This window comes from Hyperolius riggenbachi, unplaced genomic scaffold (genome assembly GCF_040937935.1).
Source record: "Hyperolius riggenbachi isolate aHypRig1 unplaced genomic scaffold, aHypRig1.pri scaffold_204, whole genome shotgun sequence".
NCBI classification, from domain to species: Eukaryota; Metazoa; Chordata; class Amphibia; order Anura; family Hyperoliidae; genus Hyperolius; species Hyperolius riggenbachi.
Window position 1 is genome coordinate 188,720 of NW_027152415.1, and position 18,350 is coordinate 207,069.

Sequence of the window (18,350 nt, forward strand, 5' to 3'; positions counted from 1 at the left end):
CAGTCACCCAGTGGCTAACTGTGTGACGTTTGAGAACCCTGCCAATAACAGAATGGCTGAAATCAATCTAACAAATCTGATTGGTTGTTTGTGGCTCCACTCCTTTAGTGAATTTGGACCCCAGTCACCCAATGACTGACTGTATCAGGTTTGAGGCCTCTGACACTAACAGTGTAAGAATGGTAGCAATGTGAAAATTCCCCTTGAAAATCAAAAGTTACATTTTAATTGGCTGTTGTAGGCTCCACCCACAGTCCTGAATATTCATCCCAGTCATCCAGTGGCCAAATGTGTCAAGTTTGGGAACCCTACCATGTTAAAAATGTACTTGTTGGCGCCGCCCACTTTTTCTAACCTTGACATACAGTCACTCAGTTACCAAGTTTATCAGCTTTGTGGGCCTTGGTATCAATACTTTGTATATTCCCATTTAAAAATAAACACATCTTATTGGCTGTTTGTGGCTCTGCCCCCTTTCTGAATTTGGGCCCTAGTCACCCAGTAACCAACTGTACCAGGTTTGAGGCATCTGCTTTTAACAGTATAAGAGAATGGTAGCAGCTTAAATATTCCCTTTGAAAATCAAAAGGTGAATTTTTATTGGCTGTTGTAGGCTCCACCCACCTTGCAAAATCTTAATCTCAGTCACCCAATGACCAACTGTGCAAAGTTTTAGAACCCTGCCATTAACGATGTAAGAATGGCTGCAGTTTATATTTTCCCAGCAAAAGTTGTTTTTGGCTCCGCCCACTTTTTGTAACCTTGTCACACAGTCACTCAATGACCACGTTTGTCAGCTTTCAGGTTCCTGGCATCAAAAATGTGTGAATGGAAGCAGTTTATCCCCCAAGGAAATCTGATTGGCTGTATGTGGCCCCGCCCCTTTAGTGAATTTGGACCCCAGTCACCCAATGACGACTGTAGCAAGTTTGAAGCCTCTGCCATTAACAGTGTAAGAATAGCAGCAGTTTAAATATTCCCCTTGAAAATCAATAGGTGAATTTTGATTGGCTGTTGTAGGCTCCACCCATTTTCTTGAATCTTAATCACATTCACCCAGTGACCAACTGTGTCAAGTTTGAGAACCCTGCGATTAACAGTCTAAGAATGGCTGCAGTTTACATTTTCCCATTTAAAATGAACGGCTGAAATTTGATTGGCTGTTTAATGCTCCACCCACTTTTCCAGGATTTGTAACCTCGGTCACCAAGTGACCCAACTGTGCCAAGTGTGGTGACTCTGGCTTGAAGAATGGCAGCCTTTTAAATTTTTTCCATTGACTTGAATGGGTGAAATCTGATTTTCTGTTGGTAGCTCCGACCAGGTGTGCAGGGGGGACGCGAGACCCCCAGAACATATCATCCCAGGTAGTAAGGGATCTGTGTACCAAGTTTCGTTCAAATCGGTCAAGCCGTTTGAGTGATCGCGGCACATACACACACACACACACACACACACACACACACACATACACACATACATACATACACACATCCGATTTTATATATATAGATCTAAAGTTTAGATAATCTACACAGCATATCTATCTGCAAACAGCTTCAAAAGTTTATGATTATTCATTCCTGTGATACAATGAGGGCAGCCATGTTCTGTTTGTCACATTGTCACAGGCTGAGGGCTTGAGATGCTATCAGCTTGCCTGTGTGTAAAGTCCCCTCTCCTCCTCCCTCCTCCCCTCTGCCTCTGAAATCTCTGGCTAGTAACCTCCTCCTCCTGCCCAGACTGAGTTCCCATAAGCCCTTGCTACAGTGCCAAGGCACAAAAGGAGCTGTGGGCGAGGATTGTTTAGTTTATAGGAAATTAGAGTATTCAAATGAATCAAAAAAAGTATTTGGCTTGAGGAATGCCCTATAAACTATATGAAAGTAACACAATTATACAATGAGTAAAAGTTTATCTTGGACCCACTTTAAGCAGTGAGGGACGGGTCTTATTGATAAAGGTTTTCATGTCTTGGAGAACCTAGGTGATCCTGCCATGCTTGTCTGGTTTTATTAAAACCTTTAGGTGGGTTTTATTTTTTTTAGCCTTGCTTAGCCATAGTAAATCATTACAAGAATTACTAAAAGGTTAGTGAAATAGTGACCTTGTGGTTGAAGTGTGATATATGCCTGTTTCCAGGCCCGGATTCACCTTGGAAGAGCCTATAGGCACAGATGTCCTGGCACCCTAGACTTCGCCCTCCATAAACCCACAAACTCCTGCCGAACCGCACCGCAAGTGTGCTGACTGTCCCAGGTGTCACTTCTCCCTTACTTCCCTTGCCCGTCATAGGTAGTTACAATTGTGCCTTAGCGTTAGGTAACCAAAGGTACCTTAAGTATTAAGTAGTTAGAGGTGCCCCTCACTGAAAGGAGATCTCATTAGTGGAATGCCAAGAGCAGGGTGAGTAACTTCTCATTTACGCTCTGCTCAGGACTCTGCATAGGCAAGGCAGGAGGGAGGGAGGCGCTTGGGGAGTCGAGTAAGCTGCCTTTCCATCATCATGCGCCTGTAGGCACGTGCCTACAGTGCCTTATGGTAAATCCGGCCCTGCCTGTTTCCCTACCTATTGACAAAAAAAGGTTAAAAATATTAGAACAGCAATTTAAAACAATCAGGATCGTTATTGCAAACTTTCTGTGGATTTATTGAAAAAGTGCTGCTATTAGAAAAATGCTTTACTTTGTGCCTTGTTATAGCAAATCATAACAACTTTTAACAAGGTTAGAGAAATAGTGGCCTTGTAGTTGAGTTGAAGCCCACCTGAACTGAATAAAAAAAACAAAAAAAGCAAGCAAACAAAAAACAATGTGGCCATGCTTAGGGCTTCATTCAGCCCCCCCCCCCCCCCCTTAATCTTCAAAACGCCTCAATTTAACTTGCCTCCCCTCAGTTGTGCTGCTGTCTCCCTTCTTTGAAAGCTGTGACGTGACTCAACTGCTGCCATGGCACATGCTCTATCGCCTCATTCCGCCCCCTGGACACCACCATCTCCAAGGACTTGAGCTGGTGGAAGGGAAACTTCGCCTCGGCCCTGAGGAAAGCCCAGCAGAGGCTATTCTTCCTCCACCAACTGAAGAAGTTTGGCATGGCCCAAGAGCTACTGACGAGCTTTTATACCGCCACCATTGAGTCCGTCCACTGCTCATCTATCCTAGTCTGGTTTGCTGGCTGTTCCACCAAAGACAGACACAAACGTCAGAGTCATCAGGATGGCGGAAAGGATCAATGGCAGACCTCTCCCCTCCTCAAACTCCTCCACAACTCCAGATTATGCTCTAGAGCTCTGAGGATCTCCGGCGACCCCTCACCCTGGTCACCTTTTCTTCAGTCGGCTCCCTTTAGGATGCAGGTTTTGGGCTATCACCACCAAAACTACAAGGCATAGGAACTTCTTTTTCTCCTCTGCTGTCAGCCTCCTGAATTCCCTTCCGACCATTCCACATCCAGCACCCACTGCCATCACTCTACTCCTCCCTTTATGGAAAACCGAGGTGAAATGTGACATGATGAGATAGACATGTGTATGTACAGTGTCTAGCACACAAATAACTAGGCTGTGTTCCTTTTTTTTTTCTTTCTCTGCCTGAAAGAGCTAAACATCAGGTTTGCTGGTGACAGTTTCTGACCGGGTCAGACTGGGTCAGACTATAACACTAATAAGTAATTATAGCCATAAAACACTTTCCTGTCAGTAAATGGCCCCCTAGTGCAGGAAAGAGATAAAAAGGGTCAATCATTCATAGATCTGAGCGCTCACATACTTCAATGAACGTGTCATTGAGCAGGAGAAGACAATGAAACAGAAAAACTTAAAAACTACATTTAACTGCTTGCTGACCGTGTCACACCGATGGGCGTGGCCGCGGCGGCAGCCCCAGGACCGTCTAACGCCGATCGTCGTAAAGTCCTGGGGCAGCAGTTTGCAGGAGATCGCGTGCAGGCCTTCAGTTTCCGAGCTGCGATTGCCGCTCGGGAGACTGTTAACGGCGAAACCACGGTCTTTACATATAGTACTGTACATTTACAAAAAAAAAACAAAAACAACTAGGGAGCGATCCGACCCCACCAACAGAGAGCTCTGTTGGTGGGGAGAAAGGGGGGGGGGATCACTTGTGTGCAGTGTTGTGCGCCCTGCAGCTTGGCCTTAAAGCTGCAGTGGTCCATTTTACATAAAATGGCCTGGTCTTTAGGGGGGTTTAACACTGCAGTCCTCAAGAGGTTAAGTATGAAATAAAACTGTGGGATATTTAAAAAAAGTAATTTCTAGGTGAAGGAGGATATATACAATTATTTATTTCAGCAGATTTTTTTCACCTCAGATGTCCTTTAAAGCCGCAACCATTTAATTGATTGATCCATCTAGCATAACATTGTGTTGGGAACTGTACTGTATTTTACTCTAATTTTAACTTGCACCCATGTTAATATTTATTAATAGAGATGGCCTGAACAGTTCGCAAGCAAACTTATTCGTGCGAACAATGCGGATTTGCGTCGAGCCGCGAACCTTTAGCACGTTCGACCCACCCCCTATGCTACATTATTGGGCTAAACTTTGACCCTCTACATCACAGTCAGCAGACACATAGCAGCCAATTAGGCTGCACTCCCTCCTGGAGCCCCCCCCCCCCCCTCTTATACAAGGCAGCAGTGTCGGCCATTTTCTCACTCTGTGTGCTGCTGTTTTAGTGAGAGAAGGTAGAGAGGTTGTTGCAGAGATAGGGAAAGCTTAGTTAGGCTCTTGTTAGCTTTCTCCTTGCTGATATTTTGCTAAAAAAAAGCACCACCAAAACAGTTCTTTTGAGAGCTAATGTTCTTGTGATGTGTGTTTTTTTTTTTTGTGTGTGTGTGTGTGGCCCACTGCACTGCATATACAGCCTTGTCTGTCGCAGCTGGCCCTTGCTAATTGCTATACTGTGCCAGGCCCAGCACATTCAGTGCATACCTTTTACTGCATGTGTGTCACATTGTGTCATACCACCAGCAGTCACTGCATACCTTTTCAGTGCACCCGTGTTACTGCACATTGTATCATACCACCAGCAGTCGCTGCATACCTTTTCAGTGCACCTCTGTGACTGCACATTGTATCATACCACCAGCAGTCACGGCATACCTTTTCAGTGCACCTGTGTCAGATTGTATCATACCACCAGCAGTCACTGCATACCTTTTCAGTGCACCTGTGTGACTGCACATTGTATCATACCACTAGCAGTCGCTGCATACCTTTTCAGTGCACCTGTGTGACTGTACATTGTATCATACCACCAGCAGTCACTGCATACCTTTTCACTGCACCTTTGTGACTGCACATTGTATCATAACACCAACAGTCACTGCATACCTTTTTACTGCACCTTTGTAACTGCACATTGTATCATACCACCAGCAGTCACTGCATACCTTTTCAGAGCACCTGTGTGACTGCACATTGTATCAAACCACCAGCAGTCAGTGCATACCTTTTCACTGCACCTGTGTGACTGCACATTGTATTATACCAGCAGTCAGTGCATAGCTTTCACTGCACTGTGTGACTGCAGTACTGCACATTATATTATACCAGCAGTCAGTGCATACCTTTCACTGCACCTGTATGACTGCACATTGTATTATACTAGCTGTCACTGCATATCTTTCACTGCACCTGTGTGACTGCACGTTGTATTATACCAGCAGTCAGTGCATACCTTTCACTGCACCTGTGTGACTGCACATTGTATCCTACCACCAGCAGTCCCTGCATACCTTTGCAATGCACCTGTGTGACTGCACAGTGTATTATAGCAGCAGTTAGTGAATACCTTTCACTGCATCTGTGTGACTGCACATTGTATTATACCAGCAGTCAGTACCTTTAACTGCATCTGTGTGACTGCACATTGTATTATACCAGTCAGTGCATACCTTTCACTTGAATGGATGGCAGACTTGCCTTCCATAACAGATTCTAGTTATAGGAATTCAAGTGTATTCATCTCATCATTATACAGCAGTCAGTGCATACCTTTCACTGCATCTGTGTGACTGCACACTGTATTATATCAGTCACTGCATACCTTTCACTGCATCTGTGTGACTGCACATTGTATTATACCAGCAGTCAGCGTATACTTTTCACTGCATCTGTGTGACTGCACATTGTATTATACCAGTCACTGCATACCTTCCATTGCACCTGTGTATTGTATTATACCAGCAGTCAGTGTATACCTTTCACTGCATCTGTGTGACTGCACATTGTATTAGTCAAGTCAGTACATACCTTTCACTTCATCCCCCCCAATATGGACAAAACAAAAGGTAGAGGCAGAGGCAGAGCCAGAGGCAGGCCACCCAGCAGGTTTGTTCGATGTCGTGTTGATGTGATTTCATGCAGCCCTGGGCCAAAGTACAGTGTTCAGAAGGCACGTGCCATCAACTCCCAAGATTGTCAGGACGTAGTTGACTATTTAACATAGAACACCTCATCTTCCTCAGCTTCCGCACAGAACCTTGACATATCTTCCTCCTCCTGCTCTGATTCTGGCACCTCACTTAACTCTTAACACTGCTACCACTAGCACCACATCTGCTCCATTTGAGAGTTGGCAGGAGTTATTAAGTGGGGAATTAACTGAATCACAGCCATTATTGTTAAAAGATGACGGCACTAAGCATGTTACACCACCACCTCATATGTCTGAATTAGGCGTCAGTATGGACGTAAGGTGTGAGGATGATGAAGTACCTGTTGTTGGTGCCATTTTGGAGGTGTTTGATACAAGCGAAGCTGTGGATGATGATGATGATGATGATGATACTGTCATGGATGTAATGTGGGATCCCAATAGACAAGATGACCAGGGGGACAGTTCAGAGCGGGAGTCAGAAAGGACTAGGAGGAGACGAGTTGCTGAAAGAAGCAGGGGGAGCTCGTCATCAGAAACAGCTCGTGGCAGTGTCCTGTGGCATGTATCGCCACCTATGGACAGCCAGTCAACATACCCTTCAAGGTCAGCTTCTGACGCCACCACCAAAGTGCCATAATCCCAGGGCTCAGCGGAGTGGAATTTTATTTGTGTGTCTGCCTCAGATGAGAGCAATGCCATCTGTACTCTCTGCCACCAAACTTTGAGTCGTGGAAAGACCAAGACCCGCGTAGGGACAATTGCCTTATGAAGGCACATGGTGAGAAAGCACAAAGAGCAATGGGGTGACCACCTGAGGAAACGCAGCACACAAATGCAAAGCCACCTTCCGCCTCCTCTTCTTCCTTCAGGTGCAGCATCTTCAGCCGCTTTATCCCTTGCACCTTCACAGCCACGATCCTCCACTCCGCCTCTCACCTTGAGTGGTTCCTGCTCCCCTGCCCACCGCAGCTAGGTGTCCGTTAAGGAAATCTTTGAGCGGAAGAAGTTAATTTATGCCAGTTACCCCCTTGCCTGGCCTCTGACAGCTGGCTTGGTGGAACTGTTAGCTCGCCAGCTGTTACCATACCAGCTGGTGGACTCTGAGGCCATCCGAAAATTTGTGGCAATTGGGACACCACAGTGGAAGATACCAGGCCGCATTTATTTTTCAAAAAAGGCGATACCCAAACTGTACCATGATGTTGAAAGGCAAGTGGTGTCATCTCTGGCACACAGTGTTGGGTCAAGGGTCCATCTGACCATGGATGCCTGTAAACCATGGTCAGGGCAGGTACGGCACATTGGGTCAACCTGGTGACCACTGGCAAGCAGGGAGTATGTGGCTGTGCAGCGGACCTAGTTGTGACACCTCCACGGCTTGCAGGCAGGCCTGCTGCCACCTCCTCTCCTTCTCCTCCTACTCCTCCTGCTACATCCTCTTCGCTAACGTCCTCCTCCTCCTTGGCTGAGTGGCAGTGCCACTCTACTGGTGCTGTGATCTCCTCTCCAACTACACCCCCCCAGTTCCCCAGGGCCTATGCTGCATGCCAGGTACGACGGTGTCACGCCATCTTGGACATGTCTTGATCAAAGCCCAGAGTCACACTGGAGCAGCTCTCCTGGCTGCTCTGAACAAACAGGTGGATCAGTGGCTGACCCCACACCAACTGGAGATCGGCAACGTGGTGTGTGACAATGGCAGCAATCTCTTGTCGGCTTTGAGTTTGGAAAAGTTGACACATGTACCCTGCATGGCACATGTGCTCAATCTTATAATCCAAAGATTTGTGTGTAAGTACCCAGGCTTACAGGAGGTCCTGAAGCAGTCCAGGAAGGTGTGTGGGAATTTCAGGTGTTCCTACATGGCCATGGCATGCGTGGCCGATATTCAGCTGAGAAACAACTTGCCAGTGAGACGCTGGATTTGCGATAGCCTGACTTGCTGGAATTCAACGCTCCTCATGTTTGACCGCCTGCTACAACAGGAGAAAGCCATCAATGAGTATCTGTACAGCTACAGTGAAAGGTCATGCTCTGGGGAGCTGGGCATTTTCCTGCCGAAGTACTGGACACTCATGCATAATGCCTGCAGGCTCATGCGTCCGTTTGAGGAGGTGAAAAACCTGGTGAGTCGCAGTGAAGGCGCCATCAGCGACTTGATCCCATATTCTTTCTTCCTAGAGCGTGCCATGCATAGAGTGGTGGATCAAGCTGTAGAGGAGTGTGAACAGGAAGAGGAGGGAGAGTTGTTTGAAACATCACCTGCGGCATCATCAACACCTACGGCATCACAGAGGAGGATGGAGGAGTCATCTGGGGAAGAGGATTCAGGTGGCTTTGGAGGAGGCGGAAAAACAACTGCAGCAGGCATCGCAGGGGGCTTGGGCTGCTCACCTTTCCCATGGTATTGTTTGTGGCTGGGGGGAGGAGGAGAACTAACCTGAGATCACGGAGGATTAGCAAGACGAGATGGCTTGTAGGTCGGCATCTGACTTTGTGCAGATGGGGTCTTTCATGCTGTCCAGCCTTTTGAGGGACCCCCGTATAAAAAAAAAACTCAACGTGAATGACCTGTACTGGGTGGCAACGCTACTAGACCCTCAGTATAAGCACAAAGTGGCGGAGATGTTACCAAATTACCAGAAGGAAGAAAGGATGCAGCACTTGCACAACAAGCTGGCAAGTATGCTTTACAGTGCATTTAAGGGTGATGTCACAGGACAACGGAATAAAGGTGCCACTGTCAGTAATCTTCCTCCTCCCCCCATGTCCACGCAGGCAAGGACAGGACGCTCTAGCAATCTCATGGTGATGTCAGACATGCTGACATCTTTAGTCCAACGCTTCGCCTTAGCCCTTCCGGATCCGCCCTCCCCCAACGCCTCGACCGGCAGGTAGCCGACTGCCTGGCCTTAAAGAGACACAGAAGCGAAAAAAAATTATGATATTATGATTTGTATGTGTAGTACAGCTAAGAAATAAAACATTAAGATCAGATACATCAGTCTAATTGTTTCCAGTACAGGAAGAGTTGAGAAACTCCAGTTGTTCTCTCTATGCAAACAAGCCATTAAGCTCTCCGACTAACTTAGTCGTGGAGAGGGCTGTTATCTGACTTTTATTATCTCAAGTGTTATTGTACTGTTTACTTTTCCTCTGGCAGAGGAGAGTTCATTACTTCACAGACTGCTCTGAAAGACTCATTTTGAATGCTGAGTGTTGTGTAATCTGCACATATTATAGAATAATGCAATGTTAGAAAAAACACTATATACCTGAAAATAAAAGTATGAGAATATTTTCTTTGCTGCTAATCTTCTAGTAATTATTCATAGTACACAACCAATTCACTATGTCATATTTTTTTTTTCGCTTCAGTGTTTCTTTAAGTGCAGATATAGACACTCTGAGCAGTGGCCAGAGCTGTCACAATTTGCCATCCAACTTCTGGCTTGCCCTGCCTCAAGCGTCCTCTTAGAAAGGGCCTGGTATTGATTAAAAGGAAATAAATATGGCAGCCTCTGCATACCTCTTACTTCAGTTCCCCTTTAAGGCCGCTGCTAGCAGCGGCCGCTATAATAATTTTTCTGGTGCGTGTACATGCCTGCCTAATTTTTCTGGCTGCACTGCTGCTGCAACAACAAAACAAAAAGGCATGTAAATGTGTCAATTCCCCTTCGTGATCATTACATTGCCGCGGTAAAGGGGCTTGTGTATCACAATGAGGCAATGACCTATACGAGTGTGTTGGGGGCCACACCCGAGAAAATAAGGTTGTTGCTTCATTGTGGACAGACCAATTTCGATCAGCTGGACAGTAATTGTTGTTCTGTCATTGAGCTACCTCAGCCCAACCATATGGGCTGGAAAGCCGCCATCACCTGCACTCTAGCCAGCATGCGCACCAGCAGGGCCATCTGTTTGCGGTGCGTTACACAGTGAGTTTGGTCTGTCAGTGTGAAGCAGTACACTACTTACACTACCTGATCCATGTATACACACACAAGATGTTTTCAAGCACTTTAGGCATCCAATTTAGGAATGCAATGTGATTTCTGCCCTTTAGGGATTATAACCCTGCTGTGCATCAAATCCGGATTTTTCCCCGGGACTTTTGGCATGTATCCCACTCCGCCATGTCCCCCTCCAGGTGTTAGACACCTTGAAACATCTTTTCCGTCACTTTTGTGGCCAGAAACAGTGTTTGTAGTTTTGAAAGTTTGCTTGCCCATTGAAGTCTGTTGCAGTTCACAAAGTTTGCCGGTTCGCGAACTTTTGCGCAAGTTTGCGTTCGAGATTCGTGAACCAAAAATCGGAAGTTCGAGCCATCTCTATTTATTAATCTTCAGTCCTGTCTTATCGATTGACCTATGCGACACTGTGTTGGGAGCTGTACCCTGGTCACTTAAATTGTATTTGAACTGTAGTTCTTAATTAATTTGTAATCCTGCTTATGCTCGTTCTGTTATCTATACTTACTATCCCTTCTCTGAGGCCTCATTAACACCTAAAAAAGAAACCACAAACACAATCGTTTTGCGTTTTTGTTCGCTTTTTTTTAGCCCCTCCCTGCGCTTGGGTGGGTGGTGCGTTTTTGTGAAAAGCCTGAGGTATGACCATATCATGTTTATTTTTTTATCTATATTTTTCAAATCGCTGCAGTGTGAGTAATACCATTACTCATGCAATCACCAAAGCGAGAATCGCAGGCAAAAAATGCCAGAATATGACTGAGGCCTTAAATAGTTATTATGGTCACTATTTACCTTTTTGTCACTTCCCTACTTTACTACTGTTTAAAAATAGACAACCACTACATCAGATACAGCACTCCAGCGGGATGTACTAACATCATGCAGGGAAGCATGCCCCCCTCGTGAATACATTAACTGACTGGCCGATTGTATATTGGCGTATAATAAACCTCTCTGGAGTCCTCCCAGTGTGTAGAACAGTTGCTTTTAATCCAAACACTATCAACTGTTCACAGAGTCCGGCTCCCCGGCCACGGATACAGGGCGGCACGTTGTGGTACTTCTGGGTGGCATAAGTGTACCTCCAAGCTTGGAGGTATGCTGAGGTACGATGACGCCTCCCAGAAGTAGCACAAGTGCTGGAGACAAGCCGCAGTATTGAGCACTATGTGCGGATTTTTAATTCGTTTTTAGCATACTTTTTGTCAGTAAATAAACTGTGAAGAAAAGGAGATTCTGTCAAGTGGTCGGCTGGTGAGTGCACTTACGAGGGAGGTGCTGGCGTATAGTCCTTGGTTCCCCTGCTAGTGGTGGCACATCCCAAGTTGTGACCCAGCACGCGTTATTTGTAAACATGTGCCGGGTCATAGAGGAGGTGGAGGACAACATGGCAAGAGTGCCCAGACTATGCCATCTGCTGGAGGAGGTGAGTAATTGCTGCTGCAGTTTGTTAGCAAGGGCCCCGGGGAGCAGAGTGAGCGGGGGAGCAGGCAGCATTTAGCAGGGCTGGCGGCGTGGGGCCTCTGCAGAGGTCGAGGGCCCTAGGGCAAATGCCCCCTTTGCCTCTATGGGAGCTCCGGCCCTGCCCACTGGAGTGCAGCACTTGGTGGAAATTGTGTTTTATCCTAAACAATATTTAGCACTATGTGCATACTTTGAATCTATTCCTCAGGGTTTCTCTCCCTATCGTCATTGTGGAAGATGAGAAGTGAAGGAACACAGCTATATTTTTGCTATTTTGGACTATAGAAGTAAAGTGACTTTGATTTATGTTGCGATCCCCTGAGAATTATTGTTTCTCTTGGTCTATTGGAGAGCAGCCCAATATCTGAAATTTTTGGCAAGACTGCTTTACTACTGAGATATTATTTCATTATTAGTAATCCCATTCACTTACTCTATATCCACAGTATATCTGTTACTCTGTTATCATGTAGTAACTATGTGGCAATGGCTACATATAATGTATATTCCTCAGGATATATATAGATACATGTACACTGCAATTTGTGTAGATTATTGTCACAAAAGTTCCCCATGTTTTATTTACCCATAGACTCAGTGGCGTAGCTAGGGTGTTTGACACCCGGTGCGGATAATTCACCAACACCCCCCCCCCCCCCAAATAGAATAGTATATATAAACAGAATAGTCGCCCCCAGCATAGGTTAGTTAGGTAGGTGCCTCCAATATAGGTAGCCAGTATAGTTGCCACCAGTATAGGCTAGCTAGGTAGGTAGGTAGGTAGGTGCCCCCAATACAGGTTAGATAGGTAGGTGCCTCCAGTGTAGGTTAGATAGGTAGCTGCCCCCCAGTATAGGTTAGATTAGGTAGGTGCCCCCCAGTAGGTTCGATTAGGTAGGTGCCCCCCAGTATAGGTTAGATTAGGTAGGTGCCCCCCACTATAGGTTAGATAGGTAGCTGCTGCCCAGTATAGGTTAGATTAGGTAGGTGCCCCCCATTATAAGTTAGATAGGTAGCTGCCCTCATTATAAGTTAGATAGGTAGCTGCCCCCCAGTATAGGTTACATTAGGTAGGTTCCCCTAGTATAGGTTAGATAGGTAGCTGCCCCCCAGTATAGGTTAGATAGGTAGCTGCCCCCCAGTATAGGTTAGATAGGTAGCTGCTCCCCCAGTATTAGGTAGGTGCCCCCCCCCCAATGGAGGGGAGAGCCACAGCTGCGAGGAGGGCAGCCCGACCTCTCCCTCCCTCTCCCAGGGCTGCCCTCCGTGCTCCCCCCTCCATACTTCATAGAGCAATGCGCAGGGGAGCCGGTGTACTAAACGACTCACCTCCCTGCGTTCCCATCGCCGCTGGTCTTCTCCTCTCCGCATACGCTGTTACACACACTGCTTCCTGTTTAGCCGGAAGCAGTGCTGTGTGTAACAGCGTATGCGGAGAGGAGAAGACCAGCGGCGATGGGAACGCAGGGAGGTGAGTCGTTTAGTACAGGCTCCCCTGCGCATTGCTCTATGAAGTCTGGAGGGGGGAGCACGGAGGGCAGCCCTGGGGGAGGAAGGGAGGGAGAGGTCGGGCTGCCCTCCCCATGGCTGCGGCTCTCCCCTCCATACAGCGCACCCCCTCTAGGGCGGCTGGGGTCACCCCACCTGGTGCGGGTCGCACCCCCCGCACCCCCCTCACGACGCTAGTGCTTAGACTTACTATTTTATGGATTAACATGAATATACTATCTCACTACACCCTCAAATTCCCTTCACTTTTCACTGTATTCTGTTAATAGACCAATGGGGAGCCTTGGAGCCAAAATTCCAAGATGCTTTAGCTCAAGCTATACAGAGTATAGCTACAGCTGTGTGGCCAGCAGTGGTTTCTGGTGGCGAGTGTGCAGAGATCTTCAATCAACATGTTACAGAAGATTGCAAGATGAGAGGATATTGGCGTGGGAATTTTTTTAAAGGTACAGGTAAGTATTTCTGCTTAATTTAGAATAATACAGTTGTGTTTTTTTTTAATATCGTTGTTGTGATTGTTTGTTGTTATCACTTAACCCTTTCTGGAAATGGGTAAGGGGTACTATGTACCCCTATACCCATTTCTCCTGGGAGGGGGGCGGGCATCTGGGGGTCCCCTTCTTAAAGGGGGCTCCCAGGTGCCATCATGAGCTCCCCCAGGGTGTCAGCAGCAGTCACCTTCTCCTGGGTCACCAGAGGTGGGGAAGATCCCCTTGTCCATGGATTGGACAAGGGCTCCAGGGGAGAGGGGAAGGCTTGGCCACCCCTCTCCTCTGGAGCCCCCCACCCCCCCCCATACTGTGGACCATGTGGGCTGGTATAGCTCAGGGTGCAAAGTCCCACTTGGCTGGGGCTCCGCATTCTGGCTATCCCAGCCTGCATGGGAAACAAAGGGTTAAAGAAGCTTGGGAGGAGGGACCCAATGTCATTTGTTTTAAATTTCCCACACTCTGAAAAAAAAATGTTTAAAAAAATAGGTAAAGTTGCCAGGGATCTTTATACCGCCATATTATGGCTGTATAGCTATCCCTGGCCAAAGCGTTGTCACTTGCCACTTGTGTACAGTTTCCCTGGAAACGCCATCATGAAATTCACTGCTCTTTCTTTTGATATACGTAAATTTACACTACCATTAGCTTGCTACATTATCCATAATTTTCGGCATTTAAATGTATACCTTTTTCCTATTGTAACTTTAAAATCAATTTTCTCAAAAACTATAAGGTCTTTTTGAAAAAAAAAAAAGTCCTCTTGTTCCCACTGTTACTAAACAGATTGGGCTAGCACCGGTACTAAAATAATCAGCTTATTGCAATGCCATATTATTCAACAGATGTGTGCAGAAAGCGATCAGAACCTATACAAAAAGCACACAACAAAGAAAATCCCAAAGATGACCGCAACACATAATGTATACTCAATGTAGAAATAAGCTTTATTGTATCATAAGGTAACAACCAATAAAAACAATTAAAATAAATTATCCAGGGTAAACACCATATAAATAAATATGAACAAATATAAAGGTAACCCACACACTACCTCAACCCACTATAATAAGAATCCATATGAATACATAAATGATTGCAGAGGAGAGCAAGGTGACCGTGCTTACCAAATAAAAAGGCAGAGGATGCCCCCTTACATGTATGTGTTGGCATGCATGCATAGAGACATACAGGGGTAAAGATAGTAACAAACAAGAGTGAAATGCACAAATATGAAGGTGACTATAAGAACAAGAGGCTGCAGATAAAGCCAATCATCCAACAACGTAGTGATAGTAAAGAAAATGACAGTGCAAGAGAGAGCTCACCAATAGTGATGGAAGGGAGAGGAAGCGTGGTGTTCCCTGGATAGGCCTTCGCGATTCGCCGCAACACTTCGGCTTCTACTGGGCAAATCTTGTTCCCACTGTTCTACTTAACATAGCCAGCAAATTTGGTGTTTCTAGCATGCTTTTCTATTAATCATTAACGTAATCACGGATTCCAACTCCTGTTTACGGATGCAGTGTGTAATTCCAACTCTAAACTGTATTCAAATTCGGAACTCCATATCTGTAATCTCTATCATGGCAATCCAGAAGTCGGTGGAGCCCTGCTCGAAACCACTTGATTTTTGGAATTGGGTGCATCCGAGAAACCCTGCTATACCCATAAGGTTCCTTTTTTTTTTTTTCGGGGGGAGCTGCAACCACCTGGTTTCCAGAGATACATGGCCAAGTGGGAACAGTACTTCCCCAAATGCTAATATAAGTGAGTAGCAACCCCCACTTGTGAGTGAGTAGAATACTTTCTAATCTTCTACCTGTCATATACAACTAGGAACGTACTCCACCAGATTGGGCTCCTGATGTCCCTGTGCTTTTTGCTTTGTAAAGTGCTGAAAAGTTATTCTAAATGGAAGATGAAAAAGTGTCTCCTAGGAGAAACTCAAGGAGAAAAAAAGTGAATTGGACCAACATGTCTAAACAAAAGCAGACAAACCAGCATTGTATGCTTATGACACAATATCATAGTCTACTGTCCTATTTAGAAATTGTTGTTCCAATTTAACTTAGTTGATGCATTTTGTTCCTTCTGTGAACCAACCAGTACCTATTCTCAAAATCCGCACATATTTACCTTGGAAAGAGACACAAATTGGGATGAGGCAGCCCAAACTGTTTGCAATTCTGAGGGGATAATAAAACAGTTTTACCTCAGACTGAAGTTAAAGGAATTAATTTTGTTTGATTGACACCAGAACGGATTATGCGTTTTGCTCTACCTGCCCACTTCTTCAGGTGTATAGCACCGTGTCTTACAGTGCAATGAGCAGCATTTTTGTACTTTTTGAAAAACAAACCTCTACAAAAGGGAGGTTCATAATAGTGTGGGCCGCTGGGAGTGCGGGGGTTGGTGGAGAACCATTACTTACCTACGAGGTGCTGATCCTCTGGCACACAGCACATTCAGGATCCTCCATCTTATTAAGCCAACTGCAGCTTCTGTTGGCTATGGTGCTTCTCCCACACCCCTAGTGTCACAGACTATAACAAACCTACATTATGGGGAGGTTTGCTTTTTAAAAAGTACTTTAATGCAGCTGCATGGACGGATTGGAGGCAGTCCAAGTGCATTAAGACACTGTACTATAGACCTGAAGAAGCAGGCATGTCTCGCAAAACGCATCATTCTTTCTGGTGTCAATCAAAATAACAATTCATTTCTGTACCAATAGTGTGAGCCTGTGAGGTAAGAGTTGTATTATGATTATCCACTCAGAATTGATTACATTCAACCTTTGAGGTGCCTCCTCTCAATTTGTGTACAGTTCTTCCCCTATGGGGTGTCCCCATGGTATTTATCTAGTCTGTGTTTTTTTGGAGTGCAACCCAATCCATCTTGGAGAAGATTTCCTATCCACGTGGAGATGGTATTGTCCGTTTGCCTGACACTGTGTTTGCCTATCAGCAACCGAGTTTGTTAAGTAGCATTTGTTATCCCATTGCCTGAAAATACTACAGTATTTGGTGCTCCTGGTGTTCTCGGTTTCTTTTTTATCTCCTGGATCCTGAGGTTCATCACTCAAATTTCATCCTTCATATGGCCTTCATTGAAAAGAGATGTAGGCAGACTGCAGAGTTAGCCCTCCTATGTTGAGCAATGTTGTTCTCCTCAGTACACTTGCCTGCAGACACCAATTTGTTTATTTTTCTTGTAATTTGCTTTTGAATCTTCAGGAGGTACAGGTTTCTTTATCACAGTCTTTTGGAGTTTTAAAGCACACCTGAACCAGTACAAAAAAAATTGATATTTACTTATCTGGGTGGGCTTCTTCCAGTCCCCTGCAGTCTTTAAGGCCCTTCAGTGTCTTCTGGGTCCCCTCTGTTGTGCCACTGTTACCCCTCATTGAAAGCTCCAGTCAGGTGGGTCTGTGCATGCGCTGTCCCGACCGTGGGCATCCTTGATCACGCTCCATAGCCGGGAACATTATTCGTATGCACTTTTCGCAAAGAAATTGTAACCTCACACGTGCAGAATCCCCCTGGCTATGAAGCAATCAAGGAGGTGTGTGGACAGGACAGCACATATGCCTTAGCTGTGACTCAGCTGGGTCAGAGCTTTCAATGAGGAGTGACAGCGCCAGAACTCTGAAGGGTCTCAGAGACTACAGAGCCCCGGGCAAAGCATCTTTGAGCTTCACCCCAGAGCTTCCCATTGGTCCAGAGTTTTATTCACTGTAAATTCTTCCTGAGGAGGATTTTAATTGGTCCTCTACACTGACCAATGAAAATGCTCAAATGCTTCTTAGGAAGGATCTGCCCCAGGCCTCCATCTCCGGCGATTTGCCAACATCAATCCTCCGTCCGAGCCCCATTAACTGCATGACCTGGCCATGCACGTGCGCCAGGGTAACGCAGCTGGAAGAAGCACAGGGGGCCTCCCTGCTCAGTGCAGGCACTGCGACTGTGCTGTCTCCAGCCATGATCTACATCTGGCATCCTTCCTCTCTGTTGATTTGCTGACCTCTGTTGTCCATCTTAGCCACCTTAACTGCGTAACCTGGCGGTGCACGTGCATCGGTCATGCAGCTGGAAGCAGCATGGAGGGCCTCTCTGGGCAGTGTGGGTGCTGTTGGAGATTCCGATGGGGAATATAACAGCAGCAGGGAAGATAGTAGGCTGCAGGACACTACGCTGGAGACTGCGGGAGCTTCTGTGTGTGAGGGATGCCTGGCTATGGTTGGCTGCTACTACCGTAAGTACACACAGCATAATGATATCCATGTGCTCCCTCTCCTCTTCTACAAAGTAGTAGCTGCTGTGCTGTGACTGATGCAGTGTGACTGCACAGCAATCACTCCAAAACAGTCACCAGAAATATACATTACACATTGTTTTCGGTAACAAACTGTAAATTTGAAGTTTGAACCTGTCTTTACATTATACTGCAGTAGTCCTCACTAGTGAAATCTGCTGGGGTTACATTGGGGAACCTTTTAAAAGCAGAAGAGG

General features: G+C 46.1%; 1 protein-coding gene across 1 annotated transcript in view; it reads right to left on the minus strand.

The window, feature by feature from the left end:
- The window catches only part of LOC137543807 (NACHT, LRR and PYD domains-containing protein 3-like), a 71,932-nt gene that overhangs the window by 36,378 nt on the left and 17,204 nt on the right, over positions 1-18,350 (minus strand). The gene's annotated exons all lie outside the window — the stretch shown is intronic.